The 12,240-nt window shown below is 35.7% G+C and overlaps 1 protein-coding gene across 1 annotated transcript in view; it reads right to left on the reverse strand.

Moving 5' to 3' along the window:
• DNAJC3 (DnaJ heat shock protein family (Hsp40) member C3) overlaps window positions 1-12,240 on the reverse strand; it is a 92,653-nt gene that overhangs the window by 24,381 nt on the left and 56,032 nt on the right. The gene's annotated exons all lie outside the window — the stretch shown is intronic.

Genomic DNA, 12,240 nt, shown 5'->3' on the forward strand with positions numbered 1-12,240 from the left:
CCTCATAGTGAAGCACTTAAATATCTGTTAAAGGAAGGAATATGGAAAATAGAACTATATTAATTAAGAGTTCTAGCCTTTAAACTCCATGAATAGTCAACCCTAATACCAGAATTATACAGATAAATATGCACTTTACCAGGTACATTAGCACTTTAGCAAGAAAAATTAAAATATTTAATTCATGTACAGATTTAAGTGCATCAGTAGAGAAGTGGCTATGGAAGACTAAGGGGAGTTTACAAGAGGATGGAGAATTAAGTTTCCTACAAAGAAAATTACTGACAAAAAGATGGGTACTGAAAAACATTATTTCTGAAATTAATGCACCTGAAAGTGAAAAGGTAAAGAAATGTTTAAGAGAGCTTTTACCTAGAACAACTCATGTTCCCTATTGATCCTAATAACATACAAATTTAGATAACTGGTTCTTCTTTGCTTTGCTCTCCTAAATCAGCTTTATTTTGGGGACGATCTCATCTGAGAAGTTGAGGATAGAAAATTTAGGGGGTAAGTCAGCTACTGACTCCCAAGAAAAGGCTGAATTCAAACCAAGTAGAATTGGTCATCCCTAGATGCTACACAAAAATGATCCTCAAACTGTCCAATTCTAAAGAAGCTTCTAAGAACTAAGCTTCCAATTGTTGAAGAATTCAATGTTGGTGAACTATCAGTGAGAAGGATTCATATCCTATTACAGTTTCATCTTCTCTGACCTGGTAACCAAAAATGTTGATGCTAGAAAGTCAGAAAGGACAAATCTGAAATGTTATCTAGCAGTTAAGAAATAAATGAAAAATAATGTTCTTTATTCAGTATCTTTTTGAGGAAGGGTAGGAAGAAAGCATCATATTCTATGACAGCCTTAAGTAGGCATTTCTGTACATGAGACAAATACCATCAATATACTAGGGGGTAGTGGCACGCACACCCCCACCCCCACACCCCCACCCCCACCCTCAGATTCTGAGATATCATAAGACTGTGAGGTAAAAAGGAAGCAAATAATTTAGTGACATTTGTCTTTTATCTCATTATCTGCAATAAATAAGTGCTATGGTCAGCTTTCTCTTCACATGTGGCATAACAGAAGCATACTTGTGGGACAGTAATCTTTATAACTAATTTATGCTTTGAGAAAGTAGGCTGAAAAACTTCCTAAAGCCATCCCACCTCCCATAAAAAACCCTAACAATACCATGCTAGAGCCAGAAGGAACCTGGAGAATCATCTAACCAAACCCCTTCATTTTATAAAAAAGGAAACTGAGGCTCTACACTCCCAACTGAAGATCTTGCATCTTAATTTGCTGAAAAAATTGGGGTCTTTTTTTTTCCTTCTCACAATCTGAAAATTCTTTGACATCAACCTCTACGCTCTCTTCCTTTCCTCTGTCTCTGTTAACAAGGAGGCCCTATTCCCTGACATGGCTAAACCCATTTACCTATGCACTAATCCCATGCCCTCCTGGTTTCTCCTGGATAAAGATGTACTTTAATCATCCCTTCTTTCTACAGTCTTTAGTATCTCCTGATCTATTGGTTCCTTGCCCTTACAGTCTTCAATCACACTCAAGTTCCCCCATCCTTTAAAACACACACAAACACCATCCCCCCCCCCAAAACTGCCTCCCTTAGATACAATTTTCCCCTCCTTCTATCACCCTATAGTTCTGCCCTCTGTCGATCACCCTGCTAAAAAAAACTTGTCTACATGTGCTCCTTCAACTTCCCTACTTCTCCCTGGCATTCAGCAGACAGATGTGTACTACAGTGGATAGAGCACCAGACCTAGAATCAGGAAGATCTGAATTCAAATCCTTCCTCACACACTTACAAGCTGGATGACCCTGGGCAAGTCACTTAATCTATGTGCCTTCGTTTCTTTACCTGTAAAATGAGGATCATACTAGCACCTACCTCCCAGAGTTGTTGTGAGGATCAAATGAGATGATAACTGTGAAGCACTTGGCACAGTATCTGACATATAAATGTTGCTATCATTATTATTATTAGCTCTAATATATGTAAAGTACTTTAGAATCTTTAAAAGTGCTATATAAATGCTACTCAACTGAAATTGCTCTATCCAAAATTATTTACCTATGATCTTTTAAAACCAAAATCTCATGTTTTCCTCAATTCCGACTTTTTCACTGCTCCACTACATTATGTTTGTGTTCACTCCGCACAATTTTCAGAACACTCCTCTGTCATAGCTGTCTCCCCATACATGACAGCTGTGTGCCCTCTGCAGGCTCATCATCTGTACTGAGACCCTGTCTTGTGTCCTCATCTTCTTTTCTTCTCTTCGCCACACTCCCTCAATGATCTCATCACATCCCGTAGGTTGAATCATCACTTTTCTGCATATGACCTACAGATCTACATAGCCCTTGAGCTTCCACTTGGCATCATCATATGCCTATTTGGACATTTCAAGCTGGATATCTCAAAGCCACTGCAAAGTCAGTGTGTCCCAAACAGATAAATTATCTTTCCCCCAAGAACAATCCCTCTTCCAAAATACCTCTTTTTGTAGAAGGCACCTTTGGAAGGAGCAATATTACGAATCACTTGCACCAATGCAATTATGAACCACTTGCGCCAATGAAAGTTAGGCTAGTTTGTCCTTAAAAGGTACTGAGACCATCCTCAAATCTTGGCTAGTTCGGAGGATTAAAGATTCAAGTTTTACTCATCAGTTCCTCATTACCTGAGGGAAGCGGGGAGCAACAAGGAGTACCGGGAGCACTCCAAAGAAGGGAGCCTCCTCATTCATTTCAATCTATCTGATGTGTTCTCATTGCCTGTCCATGTTGAATATCCTTCTCCTACAATGGCTAAGTAAATCTCCTTTTGTTAACTGGTGAATGATCTTTGAGCATCTCATAAACTGCTAGGGTACTAATGGCCAAAGTCAGGCCTAGCCCAGGAAGACTCCACTATTCATCTAGATTATCAGCTTTACTCTAGACCCCTCATTCTCCCTCACCCTATATAAGTTACTGAATATTGCAGCTTCTAGCACCAAAACATCTCTCACATTTGGCCCCTTCTTCCTACTCACACAGGTACTACCCTAGCTCAGACCTTCATCATGTCTCACTCAGAATATTATAATAAATTCTTAAGTATTTATCCATCTTGCCTCACATATCTTATCATTCCATCTCATCCATCCCAAATACAGCTGCCAAACTGACTTTCCTTAAGTAACTTTGTCACTTCCCACTCAGACTTCAATGACTCAGTGGCTCCCTACTGAACCCCAGATCAAGCCTAAAGTCTTTGGTTTAACTTTGAGTACTTCACAATCAGCCAACCTCCCATTGTAGTCTCAACGTATATATTATTTCCCAAATTGGCTTTCTCTCTGTTCCTCATACACAGCACTCTGTTACCCACATTCATGCTTTCTCTGTCACAAAGAACCCCTCCTTTTCCATTAAGCACACAGGTCAATAGTTTCCTGACCCTCCTCTCAACTACTAAGAACCCTTCTCCTCCACAACTACTTGTATGTATGTATTCTCTGCCAATTTATTCTGCACATAGTTCTCAGAGGCAAAGTGGCCTACTGGTAAGGGAAGTGCCCTTGGAAGACCTGGGTTTAAGTCCCACTTCTGATATATCCTTGCTATGGTAACCTGGGAAAGTCAACCTCTCAGCACCATAGATAACACTCTAAGAAAAAGTCATGGAGAAGACACCAGTCTACAGTAGTAGAGATTTTCTCATCTGCTAATTAATTTCTCTAAAGCAATGAAATCATAGGTCCAGTTCCTATCTCTTATCCTATATACTGATAGGAAATCGAAGTTAAACCTCTCATTTCATTACATTAGTAGAAGGACTTTCTGGCAAGGAAATTCCCTCCATCAAGGCAAGTCAGCACCTTCTCTGCTACTCAGTCTCAAAAAGTTGTCTGTGTTACATGAGGTTAGACTTAATCATTATATATCCCAAGCAAACTTTAAACATTTGCTGACTGACCCACAGACTGCTCAAGGTCATAAACAAAGGGTTAATTTTTATTGAAATTAAGGCTGGCCTAGAGTGTAGTAAAGTATACCCCCAACCTTAGACTCATAGCCTTTTGGAGCTGTAAAGAAAACTCTGTCCAAACCCATTATTTTAAAGAGAAGGAAAAATACTAAAGAGTTAGAGTCAGATCAGCAAGTTACAGAAAAATTAACATCTATGAGAACACCAGTCACTCTAGGGAAGGAACTTCTAGTCTCACGGCAATCAGCTAAATAGGGAGTGAGGCCCTCCACCCATTTGGAAACTTTCGGATCCCAAAATCACTCCCTACCCCCACACCCCACCTCCCCCACTACCATCTTTACCATCCTGTCTGCTCCAAGACCACAAGGCTCCAGCTCTACTTCTTCCTTATGTAAAGGAGTATAAGTTCATTAAATTTTTCCTTCCTCAGGCAAATTTCAGATACAAAGCCAATCTTGCCCCAAAACTCATGACTGCTCCATGATCTCATTTTACACATCTTAAGAATCAAAAACGAAGATGGGCTAATCATTCAGTGAGAGTGAGAAAAATCAGTGAATGGTTTCTCTACTCCAATGGTATCCTGACAATGTCAAGAGGAAGGGAGGCCTCCAGAACATTGGATGAACTCTCAATCATGAAACTCTGGGAGAATGTGGACAAGAGTCACAAAGAAGGATAGGCATGGAAAGCTTGAGATTCACTGATCCACTGGAAAATTTTAGCTAATTTGAGGCTAAAAACAACACAAGAGTTCCATCAGCTAAGTAAATGTAATAACACCATAAATGTTACTCCTTAGAAACATTTTCAGTAAACCAAATATAAAGTTAAAAAGCACAAAATGAATTCCGGTTTTTTAGTAAATTCTTTAAAATTTCTTTAAACAACTCCTAAGTTATTATGAATTTTAAAAGAAAAATTGTATATTGAAGAGGTTAATCACTAGAGAGTTAAACACTATGAATTTTTTTTAAACAATATCTCAGGATATTTTTGGCACATCCAGGGGACAATGAAGAACAATAAAATTAGGAGTACCCATACCAATGAAATCACAGAACCCTTAGAGTATTGAAATAATTTTGATATAAAAGGAGCAAAAATTTATTTTGGGGAAAAAAGCAAACGTTTTCTTGGTGTTTGTCCCTTCATGTATTCAGAATAAATGATCAAATAATCATCTAAGAACTTTTTCAAAAGGTAGAAAAGTAATGAAATTTTTGATTTATCATCAAGAATAATTCTTCTACCACACTTCTGGTAGTTAGCTCAAGATTCAAAAAAATAGATATTACCTCTGACAAAATCAAGATTATATTTTTACCATTTCATTTCACATTTACCTTTTACAGCCTTATAACATAAGCATCTTTGCTTTGCAAAGAGTTTTCTTTGGATTTTAATTTGTCATCTGTTTTTAAAACAACACATAATTCATTCCTTAATTTCCTTATTTTTAACAGTTCAGTGCTACAAATAGTAGGGTTGATTAGCCAATTATGTTTACTAAAAAAAAAACAAAGCAACAAATCTGAGGAACGATGGGGGAAGGGGGAGAGAAGAGATGCCTAGAGAAGAAATGTCCAAGATTTTACTGAAAGACAAAATGTTGACCACCAATAACCATGGGGAAAATTTTCAAGGGTATCTACAATTCTATAAAGTACATTTTTAAAGTAATTTTAGTACTTTACTTTTGCTAAAGTACCTTTGATATTGGTTATAGTCTAAGAGCATTCAGGATCAGAACCAAACTTAAAAGATTTTTTTTCCCCTAAAGCAACTGAAAAAATAACCAAAGATAAAATATTTCATATCTCACTGTATTCATCAGATTGCATTTCAGTTTAACAGAACCAATGTATTCTCTATAGAGATTTAAGAAAACAATATCATTATTATAGATATATTCATTTTTAAATTTATATTTTTAAAAATTATACAGAAGACATTTTACAACATTACATAACAGGTTAATACATATATGTACATGTATATTACAGAGGCTAATAAATAATACAAATATTTTATTAGTAAGCATCACTTTAGCATTTAAGGTTAGAAAAGAATCTAACAAGTTCATTATAAGCATATTACAACAAAAAGTCACGAATCACATGATATGCCTGCTATTCTTCCCAGACACTGTTCGATTATGACCCAACAAAAAACTAAAAGTTGGAAATCTCTGGAAAGAATCCTAATTTTCTGAACACCATAATTAGACTCAATTTTAGACCTTTACCAACGCTTATTTCTATCTTTAAAAATCAACAACTCATGAGAAATACTGACCATCATATATGGCCAGATAAGTTAGAGGGCCCATCTGACCCAAAATAAGCTCTACCACCAAAATGCCTAACCTCATGCCTAAAATCCCCATCATTAGTTTTCATTATTTGGCCACTATTAAACTGCAAGAATCTCTACAACCCCTCCACACTTTTATCAATGTTATTAAAAGTGTATAATTCAAAACAAGTAAGGCAAAATACATATCCCAAAGCAACAGACTGATCTTCATAATACATAAATCACAAAAGTACTATTAGAGAGAAACACAAAAAATTTCACATTTGTCTGTTAGTAAGTCAATAAGTATTTATTAAGCACTTACTATGTGCCTGGCACTGTGCTAAGTACCGTGGATACAATGAAAGGCAAGACAGTCCCGGCCTTCAGAGAGCACACAATCTGATGGGAGTGAGAATATACAAACAACTAAAATCACCAAATATTAAACAGCTAGACAAGTGATTTAAAGTTATGAGTATGTAAATGTAAAACCATCTCATTATTCTTTCACACAGACACTTCTAAATCCTGACATAGTTTACAACGAATCTGGTTTGAAAACTCATCAAATAGTTTGGTAATTTCAAATATAATCTTAAATAATCTAAGATGTACCTAATTTACACTCAAGTAGATATATGTAAAATATAAACCTTCTCTTGCTCTTTGGAATGACTGTTTTCTTCAAAAGAAGGATATAGAGGAGAGAGAAGAGCATTTTAATTCCTTTTACAAGAATGATTATTCGTTTAATTTCTGAAAACAATGATTATTTCCCAAAATATGACCAAGAATGAACTTTCACAACATTTTATTTTCTGGGTAGTAGCAATGGATCAAATTATTTCCAAAGTGCATTCAATCAAAAGCTAGCCAGTAACTAAATTTTAACTCTGACCCGTAAATGTTACAAACATCAGCGCACACTCTAAATATATTCCAAAGACAGTAATTAACATGCCTCAATCACAATCAATATAAGATGACAAAAATGAGATTCTTCACATGCAGCAGTATACAAAATACTAAAAACAAGATGCAGCACCATCTACTATTTATGACTTTGCCTTACTTTCTTTCATATTTACTATGTAAAATCCTCAGGTGCATTATAAACAACTATAAGATTCTATGCTCAAAGAGGAAAATAAATTTGATAGTTGCTCCTTTAGGCGAGGAATGGACAAATAATATAAACTAACTACCAGAGTTCTTAAAGAATCTATAAAGTAAACCTGTATGGGCTTTCCTTTTTGACTTATAAAGTCCTTCATTACTTGGCCCCTTCCTATTTTCCACTCTACCTTACTCCCCTTCACCTATTCTGTGATTCCATGACATTGAACCTCCTTGCAGTTCCTAAAACATAACACTCCATCTGCTGATTCTCCTAATTCTAAGTATTTTCACTGGCTAAATACCTGAAATACTCTCCCTCCTCATCTCTGCCTCCTCCCTCTAAGACTACTGCAATGTATCCTGTATATATCTTATGTGTACATTACTATTCGTATGTTGTCTCCCTCATTAAATTGTGAGCTCCTTGAAATTAGGGACTGTTTTTTGCCTTTTTATCTTCAGAGCTTAGCACAGTACCTGGTACATAGTAAGCGCTGAACAAATTCTAATTGTCTGGCTCCTGTTCTACCTGAGCAGGATTAGGGTAACACTGACATAGAAATCTCAAACAAAAAGATCTTCAAATTTACCTAATCCCTTCTCCATTTCAAAATGCCCCTCCCACCCCACCAAGGATCCCAACTTTTAGCAATGTTACCTAGTCCTGGAGACTATTATTCAGTTTCCTTCCCTGTAACAAATACGGCTATCCCTTCCACATCACAACTTTCCCCAATGCAGTTACGATATGTCATGAATAGGCATAAGAAATTACCGCAAATGGGAATTTTGGGGGCTTCATGGAAGCTACACATCACACAGAAAAAATTTTAAAATGTGTACATGAAGTATGTTCAGTATTATTCTTCTCAAATTAGTTTCATTAAAAAAAACCTCATTTTTAAAAGTTTTTTTCATATAGCATTTTTACTTAACATTGACCTACATACAGCCGATGAGCAAATGCTTAACTCAAATTTTACAATAAAGTACTCTAAACACCCCACAAAAGAAAAAATTCAGACTTCTTCTCTGGTACAAAGGGAAGGCCAAAAAATTTAACATGGATTTTCTAGATGACAGGGATTCCACATTCCTAACACCCATAATGTGTAAGAGATAACTGTAGTAACATATATCATCACACATAGTTTGCATTTAGAATGAAACTACTACTGTATTATAGCATTAATAAGTTCAATAATAAAAAAAATAACAGCAGCTGGCATTTATGTAGCATTTTAAGGTTTGCAAAGCACTTTACTGGTATTATCTCATTTTATCCTCACAATCACCCTGCAGTGCCATAAGTACCCCTATTTTACAGATGAGGAAACTGAAACAGAGATTAAGTGACTTGCCTAGAGTCACTGAGCTAGTACATGTCTGAGGCTGAATTTAAATTCCAGTCTTCCTGACTGGAAGCCTTGCCTTTTCATCCTTACTATCATCACCATTATTAGTTATCAAGAAAGCCAGGAGAAATCCAAAATTTAGAAAAGGAAGAAAAAAGGACAAACATAGCATTAAACATACAAAGGATGTTTAATACTAGATTGATAGAAATAAGTCACTACAGATTTTTGAGCAGAAGATAAAAATGGTGGAGATGGGATTATTCTACTGATTGGAGGGAGTATGACAGACTGGATCAAAGAGTGCAGGCAGCATATTTACATGCACAAGGAGACTGGGAGAGAACGAGATTAATTTAACCTGCTGTTGTTGTGTCCGACTCTCCAGGACTCCATTTTGGGAAATTCATGGTAAAGATACTACCATGGTTTGCCATTTCCTTCTCCAGCTCATTTTACAGATGAGGAACTGAAGTAAACAGGGTTAAATGACTTGGCCAGGGTCACTCTGCTTGTGTTTGAGGCCAGATCTGAACTCAGAAAGATGAGTCTTCTTGATTCCACGCCCAGTGCTCTATCCAGTGCACCACCTAAATGCTACTTCAATCTAGCTCATGATGAAACCCAGGAACTAGAGTAATTCAAATGGATTGAAGTGTATTTTAACTACACAGTACTTATTTGAAACTTCAGTAGTTAAGGATTATTTATATTTTTATTTATGCTCATATAAATATACATAATATACACACAAAGTTGCAGTGTCTCCTGAATTCAAACCATTTACTTTTGAGCTATAGACAACTTTGTGCTTTTTTATATAACCAAGGAAAAAGCTTATTACCACAGAAAACTGATAGCCAGCAGTTTGGCACTGTAAACTTTCTGGCCAGATTACTCTAGAAGCTATGAAAATACATGTTAATACCATTATGACCATTCATATAAGAGTATCAGAAGAGTATGACTTACTACAGTTTAATGGTTGCATCAATTATCTTAAGCTATAAAAGTAGAATGATTTAGAAAGGTCTCAATGGGCTCTTCCTAAGCTTATTCTAAGCTTTATGCATCAGCAAAGCTATAATACTGGATGTGAATTGATCATAATATTCTAGGAATTTTAAATTTAAAAATGAGTAACATGTCTAAAACAGCAGAAATTTTAAGAATCGAAGGTAAATGGCCTAATTAGTACAACTTCTAATCAAGCCTAGTTGTATATTAGTGAATTTAAAACTTCATGCTAACTCAAAACTAAAAATTTCAGTTTAATGCCATTTTAATTCAACAAGCTTTTATATAGCACTTTAAGGTTTGCAAAGTGCTTTACACGTTAACTCATTTGATCTTAACTTCCTTTCAAACTCTCCATCTGTTAAAATAAAAGGACACTAAGACATGACTAGGAAAAGAACTCTGACATTTTCCCTTAATCCATCTTTCTAAAGGTATAAATTTCCTTCTATTCCAACTATTTTAATATAGACAGTGCTTTTATTCCTACAAGCACAAAACAGGCTACATATAGTTTCATACATAACCAACATCACAACAATTTTATTCAAATCAAATCTATCTCTCAGTTCTACTAAAGAACTACCTTTTCAAAATTGAGCTAACCAAATTATCACTGTTGGGGTTTTTTGTTTTTTTTTTTTAAGTCTGGAAGTATCTGGCAGATAAGTCTGTCTAAATTAACCTAGGTGAATACTTAAAAATGTCAAGAGTTACATTCAGAAGCCAAATCTCAAAGTTACCTAAACAAATGAGTTTCTGCAGAGCAGCTGAAACTTAGGGAAAGAGAAGGAAAAGGAACAAAATGGAGGCAAAAAGCAAAACTAGCTATGTATTACTATGGAGTTATTAACTGTGTGCCTGGGTCAAATGAGATCCTTATAGAATACTAAAACAGGAGAAATCCAAAAGTGATCCTAAGTTTACTGTTCTGTAGATGAATCATAAAAGTGGTTCTTGATCATAAAAATGGGAAAAGGCCCCACATGTACAAAAATATTTATAGCAGCTCTCTTTGTGGTGGCCAAAAACTGCAAATCAAGGGGATGCCCATAAACTGGGGAATGGCTGAATAAATTATGGTATATGAGTGTAATGGAATACTATTGCACCATAAGAAATGATGAACAGAAGACTTCAGAGAGGTCTGGAAAGACTTGATGCTGAGCAAAAGGAGCAGAACCAGGAGAACTTTGTGCACAGCAATGACCACAGTGTGCAAGAGTTTTTTCTGGTAGACTTGGAACTTCGTAGCAATGCAAGGACCTAAAAAAACTCCCAATGGTCTTTTAAGGCCAAATGCCTTCCACATCTAGAGAAAGAACTATGGAATTCAACTGCAGAATGTAGCAGATCATTTTCTTTTGTATCACATTTTGGTTTGTTACATGATTTCTCCCATTCATTTTAATTCTTCTACACAGCATGACTATAGTGAAAATGTATTTAATAGGAATGTATGTGTAGAACCTATATAAAATTGTATGCTGTCATGGGAAGGGAGGGGGAAGAAAGAGGGGAGGGAGGGGAAAAAAATCTAAGTTATATGGTTGTGATCGTAGAACACTGAAAATACATAAAATCATTCAATAAATAAAAAAGCAGTTCTTTATTCATTCAGTAAATGAACAGCAGATCACTCCTCTATGGTGAACTGGAAATTGCAGAACATGGAAAACATATGCATAAAAAACCAAGCAATCATTCATGACCTGTTTTTTTAATGTTCGATAACTATAGGTTAGTTATAATTACAAACTTTAGAGTCTGTTTTCTATTTCCCATAGTTCTTTTCATGACAATAAAATAGGGTAATTTAAAATATATTATGTCTAAGATATTGAAGGCAGTTCTGGTATATATTACAGAAATTACATGTCATCCAGGACTGTATAACTACTGAAGAGTCTACTAAAATCTTGTTTTAAAAAAAACTTCTAATCTCTTTTCCCAACTCAATTTGCCAAAGTTGCTACCAAGGAAGAAAAATATGACTAATTTCTTCTGTGCCATACAAAACTCCTAACTTTAACAAACACTGAAGTGGTCAAGATGGTGGGCAATAGAAGGGAGATCTGGGAGAAGCAAGAAGCTTGGATTATCAAATGAGAGTTGCTTTTTCATTTTGAAATGTTCCTTTAGGTCTGCAGAATTCGTGCTCAGTTTCTATCAAGCTTCACATGTTGCCAAAGACGAAACCTTGCTATAGATAAACTGTCATTAACTGAAAGTATGTATCATCTCTCTTCAAAAAGTTACCTGCTGTCAATTTGACTAAAAAATTTTTACCAACTATTTTTCTCTCAAATTTTACCTCTTCCATGAAGCCTACCCTGCACATCCTAATCCATGTAAAACAAATCCTTTCTCTGAACTCCTGTGACCCATGGCAGATTCACATAATTTTACAGCTGAAAAGGATCATCAAAATGACATAA

This window comes from Notamacropus eugenii, chromosome 6 (assembly GCF_028372415.1).
Source record: "Notamacropus eugenii isolate mMacEug1 chromosome 6, mMacEug1.pri_v2, whole genome shotgun sequence".
NCBI lineage: Eukaryota > Metazoa > Chordata > Mammalia > Diprotodontia > Macropodidae > Notamacropus > Notamacropus eugenii.